At 35.8% G+C, this 7,000-nt stretch overlaps 1 pseudogene; it reads right to left on the bottom strand.

Annotated features, from left to right (window-relative positions):
- On the bottom strand, window positions 1,939-2,616 carry Gm49040 (predicted gene, 49040; annotated as a pseudogene).

The raw sequence follows: 7,000 nt of genomic DNA, 5'->3' as shown, positions 1-7,000 counted from the left end.
TACACACACACACACACACAGCACATGCATGAGCACACATGCATGAGCATTTCATCATTTGTTGGTTATATCTTGTTTCAACCTTCACTAGCTTTTGTAGAGGAACTGAGATGATTATATGATTTTCTCCTTTCTTCCATTTAATGTAGTAAATTACTTGATTGATTTTCAAGTGTCCATTTCTGAGATAAAAGAATGGACTTAGTTAAAAGGCACATTTGCTTTTAGATAACACTACATTTGGCTTAATAAGTATTTAGAAAGTGTTACCCCTATATTCCTCATGTAGATTTCTCTTCCTCACAAAGTCCTTGTCAAATTTGGATATCAAGTTATTCTTATCTCATAAAACTAGTGGGAATGTATTGAAAATGCCCAGTACCCAAAACCTTACACACCAAAGATTATAACAGATTCATTAACAATTTGAAAATAAGGAAGCAAAAAAAAAAATTTTTTTTAATTAAAAAAGAAGAGAGGCAGGCAGATTTCTGAGTTCAAGGCCAGCCTATTCTACAGAGTGAGTTCCAGGACAGCCAGGGCTACACAGAGAAACCCTGTCTCAAAAAAAAAAGAAAGAAAGAAAGAAAGAAAGAAAGAAAGAAAGAAAGAAAGAAAGAAAGAAAGGAAGAAAAAAAGAAAGAAAGAAAGAAAGAAAGAAAGAAAGAAAGAAAGAAAGAAAGAAAGAAAAAGAAAAAAAAGGAAGAAAGGAAGCAACCAAGGTGAACAATGACACAGTAAAATATTATTCTACATTACAATATAAACCATTAAGAGATATATTTTTATAATTTAAAGGAGCCAGTTAAAATAATATACCAAGTTATTCCAACTGAATGACACTCTGAAAAAAGAAAAACCGCAGACAGTGAAAAGATCACCATGGCCATCACAATTTTGTACTAGGGAAAGATTATGTGTGAACATGTGTTATTCTTTTCGATATTGTTACATGGATATATGATGTTGTACATTTATTCTAGTGCATAGACCTGTATAAAGAATGAATCTTTACGTAAGCTGTTAATTTTGGTTAATAAAAATGTATCATCCCATCCTTCTAACATGTTGTTTTAGTTTCTTTTCATGTTACTGTAGTAAAATTCTCTGACAAATCCAACTTCAGTTCACACCTCAAGGTAAAGTCAACCCAAAAGAGGAAAGTCAAGGCAGCAGGAGGAGCTTGAAGCAGCTGGACTCATTACACAAGCAGGCAGAAGGAAGCCATGTCCATGATCCAGTGCTCAGCCCACCCTCTCCATTTTATACTGTCCAGATTGCCTGCCCAGGTAATCACGCTCCTCTCAGTGAGCAGATTTTCATACGACAATGAACATAATCAAGATCACCCAGCACATTTATGCCAAGAGGCTCATGTGCAAGGTGATCCTACTTTCTGTGAAGTTGACAAAGGACACTAACACAAATTTTCAAAAAAAGATGTTTGAGAAGTTAAGATATTGTATGTGGTTTCTGGACTTGGTGGAATTTTCTCTAAAGGTGAAACTCCGGGGGAAATTAGTCGTTGATTAAACCGCAAAGGACTTGAATAGATGTCATCAGTGAAGATATGAGAATGATAAATCAGAGCATCAAAGCAGGTTGACTGATATAAAACACCATGGAAATTCAAAATATAGTAATAACAAGGCATCAGTACCCATCTAAAAATTTTTTGTGTGTGTTCAGACATGTGTTACATTCACACATATTTAAATTTTATAAATTTTTCACTGGTCAAAGAATCCTTTTCCTTCCAACCATAATTTAAAAAAGGAAAAGAAAGAAAGAAAGAAAGAAAGAAAGAAAGAAAGAAAGAAAGAAAGAAAGAAAGAAAGGAAGAAGAAGAGGAGAGGAGAGAGAGAGAGAGAGGGAGGGAGGGAGGGAGAGAGAGAGAGAGAGAGAGAAAGGAAGGAAGGAAGGAAGGAAGGAAGAAAGAAAGAAAGAAAGAAAGAAAGAAAGAAAGAAAGAAAGAAAGAAAGAAAGAAAGAAAGAAAGAAAGGAAGGAAGGAAGGAAGGAAGTAAATTTCCTGAGATCCTTACCAAAAAGGGCAGTGAGACTGGTCCGGCTACAGACCCTAGCTCTAGACCTGTGAACTGACAGATTAGTGGCCCAGATGCCACTCACATAGAACAGATAGGCAGGACCAAAAGTTCAAGACCGATTCCAAGGAGGCAGGCAGGTCAGAGCTGAGAAGTCTTTGCTTTTCTCATACTCAATCCTGTTAATACTGGCCACTGGTAGTCATATGAGCAGGAAACAAGGCCAGGTCCCAAGTAGAAGAGTAGAGGCTTGCATTGTTGGAACTGACATCTCAGGAAGGATCCACCCTCTCAGAGCAAGTGGGCATGAAGGGTCTCTGCCTGCTTCAGGCACTCAGCTGCCTTCTTCATACCTTCCTGGTAGGCAGGGGATGGGTCACCTAAGACACCCTAAAATAGGATGTGGACACCATCTTGGTAACCTTGGGGAGCAGCAGCACAGGTACCAGCCTTTTCATTCTGCAGGACTTGAGAGATGAGCTCTGAGACCTGGCTGAGGTAAGCGAGGCAGACTCTCCATCCTGAGCCTCTTCCTCCTCCTGTTCTGGGTCCCCAGGTTCCTGATCCAGCCTTGGTAGAATGCAAAATGTGATGGCTGCTTCATAAAATAGTTTGGCAATTGTTTGAACAGACACAAATCTATGGCATATTCTGGCAGTTTAACCTGGAGCACTCTTTCTGGACAATGTTTCTCATCGGATTATTTGTTACCACAACTGTAACAAGACTTTTCAGATATTTTGTTTGGTATCTAATCAAGAAATTTAGCAACAAGGCAGACTAAAACCTATTTAAATATGTATTTTTGTACTTTATGCCTAAGAGGTATAGGATATTTCACCTCTAAAGCCAATTTCTTCCACTAGGAATAATACTTCTTTTATTGAGAATGTATACCTTAGAAAACTAAAATTTTATATTTATACAAAAATTAATTCATGAGTATTTATAGCAGTTCTATTCCAGATTGCTAGGCATGCAAAAGAAATGTTCTTCAATCAATTCAAAGAAGTTAATTTTTATAATGGAATCTAAAAATGAAGAACAAAACTCTTGAGAACAATTTGGATTAATCTCAAAGGTTCTGTGCTAAGTAAAATCAGTGCCCAAGTGTACACAGTGTACCATCCTGCTTGTGTTGCATTTTGAAGGTTGATATTCTAGCAGCTTATGCTAGATTAATAATGTGAGGTAGGGTTTAGTATGTATTCAAAAACTGTCAATGAAAAAATGTAATTAGTTTTTAAAATGACAAAAACTATCTTGGTAAAAAAGTTTTACTTATTTAGTATATGGGTGGGGATATTAAAAACAAAATTCTAAAAAAATAAGACATCACAGTGATGTCACACAAACAAAATGCAAGCTACTTTCTAACAGACAGTTCAACAAGAAATACAAAATTTCCAGAATACAAAATAACTTGCAACTAGAAACTCAAATGTATCAAAGAAATAAAAATATTTGAAAATGGAAGATTGACTATAAGATTTGATTCATACTTTTATTTGTAGAAAATGATATTTGACTTTCTAAGCAAAATATTTTGCCAATGTGTTCAAGTTCAGAGCATATATAAATGTAAAAATGTGAAAAAAAACTATTACAGAGGATTGAGTGAATTAGGAATAAATACTTTGAAGCCTCACACACTAGATGTGAAGGAATATGCTTGGGCTTAAATTTAAAATCAGATTAATTGATCTGTATCTTGAAAACATTGGGAATAAATGTAAATCAGTCCACAGAGGAAATGAAAATATCAAATACTTAGAAACCAGTTAGAAAAACCAAGAATTGATGGAGCAAACAGAAAACAGGACCCTAATATGTACAAATTAATTCAATCAGTGCCAGTGGAGAGGACTATTGTTTAAGTATCCTCCTTTGGATCTACAAAAACAGAAGTCATAGATCAGGAGACCTGGCTATATGTAAGAAGAAGCTGTCCATCTGAAATGTTAGGCAATCTAAGATTGGAGCTATAAACTTGCATACTGCTGTTTCAACTGATTGCATAGTGCAATGGAGAATTCATTTGTCTCAGAGACTTAAGATACAATATAGACTTTGATAAATGAGGCCCACTGTATCACAAATATACAGCTTAACCTCACTACAGAGGGTAATAAAGAAAATAACTGGGCTCATTATCTTTAGAAAGCTCTGATTTTTTTTTTAACTAGACAATCATAAAGCTGGGGGAGGGAGAAGCACAGTTTTCCATATGCAAAAATGTTCCTCAAAGAAGGGCAGGCTATTTGTCTTGAAACTACTTCACACATACATTAGATATTCACAAAATATCAGGGTTCTACTGACACGTACCTGACTCCATTTTCTTTCCCTTTTTTAGCTATGAGAGAGATTTCCCAACACTTTTCTTATATCCTTGATTCTACAGCCAAAACCACATGGCTAAAGCTGTCACCCTCTGCTGTTTGACAGGGCTAGAACTCATTATTTTGTATTGTCTTTCTATTGTTGATTTTTTTTCTTCACTAAGCTTTTGTTTTAATTCCTTTTCACAAGTTGGAAGCTTAGCTGGATGGGTTCTTGCCTTGAGGTCACCATTCTCTTTATTCCATTAGCATCAGGCGTTTCTTTAAAACTTTTTCATCTCCTTTAGCACTGCACTTAGAGCCAATGGATCTCCTGATCTTCCTTAGCTCCTCAAACTATTCATTTTATATTTCTTTTTCCGGCATGCTCTTTTTCATTAGAGTTGTAGCATGGGTCCATTTAAATTAACTAGCACTCCTTCCATGAAGAATCTTCAGAGAGAGGGGGAGAGAGAGAGAGAGAGAGAGAGAGAGAGAGAGAGAGAGAGAGAGAGAGATCTTTCAAAGGTCCAATTGCTATAAAAAGAAGTCTCTAGCTCCTCCCATACACTCTTGGCAGGCTGAATCACGTCACTGTCCAAGCCAAGTCAGTAGTGTCCCAAACCATTTCATCCTCATGATGGGGTAGCTCAAAGTCATCCAGATGACTTTGCCTCTGGTGATACAGCAAAGACCACAAGGCTTCTTCCAAGCAAGTTGCCTTAAAATAGGAAGGCACTTTCCATTCTTTAGCATACTCTTTTATGGAGGCTTTTAGAAGACACCAAAATTACTTATCTTCAGGACAAAACTAAATCTATTTAAGCGTTTATATTTTGCTAACAATGAGTTTTCTATGTAAAACAATCAAATATCCTGTAACTAAGAGTGATTACTACTCACTACATAACACCATCCATACTAGGCTGTCTTGAACCCTTCTCTGGCAAAACCATTAATTCAAAACTCTTTGGTTTAACCTCAGACATATTTTTAGGACAAAGGCAAAAAGCAGCATAACTGTTTGACACACTATGAACAATGGTCCCTACGCCACTTACTAATATTCGTCCTCTGAACTTTCTTGACCATCATAATTTACAATGTTCTCAGTACCACTCTCTTCCTTGTTCATTAAATTCCCTTTACAGTGTTGAACTGTTTTCCTAATCCAAAGTCCCAAAGTCAACGTTTCACCTACAGCAATATGGTTAGGCCTGTCATATCAATATCTTGCTAACTGATACCAACTTTTCCCTTAGTCACTGTTCTATTGCTGTTAAGAGACACTATGGCCAAGGCAAATTTTATAAAAAAAAAAAAAAAACACATTTAAATGAGGACTTGGAAACACTTTTTCCAAATAAGCAAAGAGTGGGACAAAAATGGAAATTTTTGCTTCAAGAGAAATCGCAATGATGAAATGAGATGAATGAAGAATAAGGACCATCATTTCTAGAACATCATAGCAATAATTGACATGCATGCTACTTGTTAATAATAGATGAAATATTAAAGAGACTTAGACACCAAACTATGCATCTTTCTTAGTGTATTCAGTCATCAGGAAAGTGGGTTTAGGATGTTTTCAATTCCTTTGCCAGCCTTCTTGCTCCTTCCATATAGGTTGGGGGTGATAAGTCACAGCTAATGGAATCATGGAAGGGAAAAAAATACCCTTTTAATGGAGATTCAAAACAGACATAAACTTTACCCAGTGATCAAGGTTAACATCATCTACCACACTTACATTTTATCCTCTGATCATCATATGACACAGAAGTGCCATCGCCTCTTTGGTGCTCTTCCTCAAAATTTATAATGGGTCATCAGCAGGGATAGACAAGAGGTTTTATAAACTCCTGACCAAATACATATTGAAAGTGCCAAGGTCATCCTGGCAGGAAACGGCAGGACTGAGGGATCATCACATTTAAACTAAGAATTGATGACAGATGAATTTAATGCACTATAGTGGAAAAATAGATATCAATAAATCTACAGCTTGCTATTGACACTGTCCTTATGTCAATTTCTTAGAACTAAGTCCTGTGGGATGGCTATGAGCTGCCGTGAACAACAGTGCTTGGTATGCAAGAAAGAAACATGCCTGCCTAATAATCTACAAGAGAATATGCGATAATGACTAGATAAACTAGGTTTGTATACTTTTGTTACATTTTTTTCATGCTAGGATGAAGATATTTTTATAAAGAATAATCTTCTATTCATTGAAACCACCTCAAAAATGAAAACACATAGTCTAGTAATATTCTATGTTGGAAATAAAGATTCTCTGGAGTGAAGCCCAGTTTTGACTTCCCCCAGCTTTTAGTTATAGTGATTTCTATATTTACAAAATATAAAAATTTTCTTATTAGTACATCTTCAGCAATTTCCAAACTGAGGGTGATTGACTGTGTTGGATATTTTACACTACCATTGAGATGGTTGGTTCCTAGAAATGTAAGGCATGAGTCTCAAACATTTAAAGATTAAAATCCAGTCCTGTAGTATTTTTAAAATTTTTAATACTATCTTTCTGTTTTACAAAAGATTATAAGTTTCTTTTAAATCTTCCAGTAGTCATTCTCTATGCAATAATTCATTACACATGTGAAACAAAAATCTCACCA

This window comes from Mus musculus, chromosome 14 (assembly GCF_000001635.26).
Source record: "Mus musculus strain C57BL/6J chromosome 14, GRCm38.p6 C57BL/6J".
NCBI classification, from domain to species: domain Eukaryota; kingdom Metazoa; phylum Chordata; class Mammalia; order Rodentia; family Muridae; genus Mus; species Mus musculus.
This window is presented reverse-complemented; position numbering and strand designations above follow the sequence as displayed.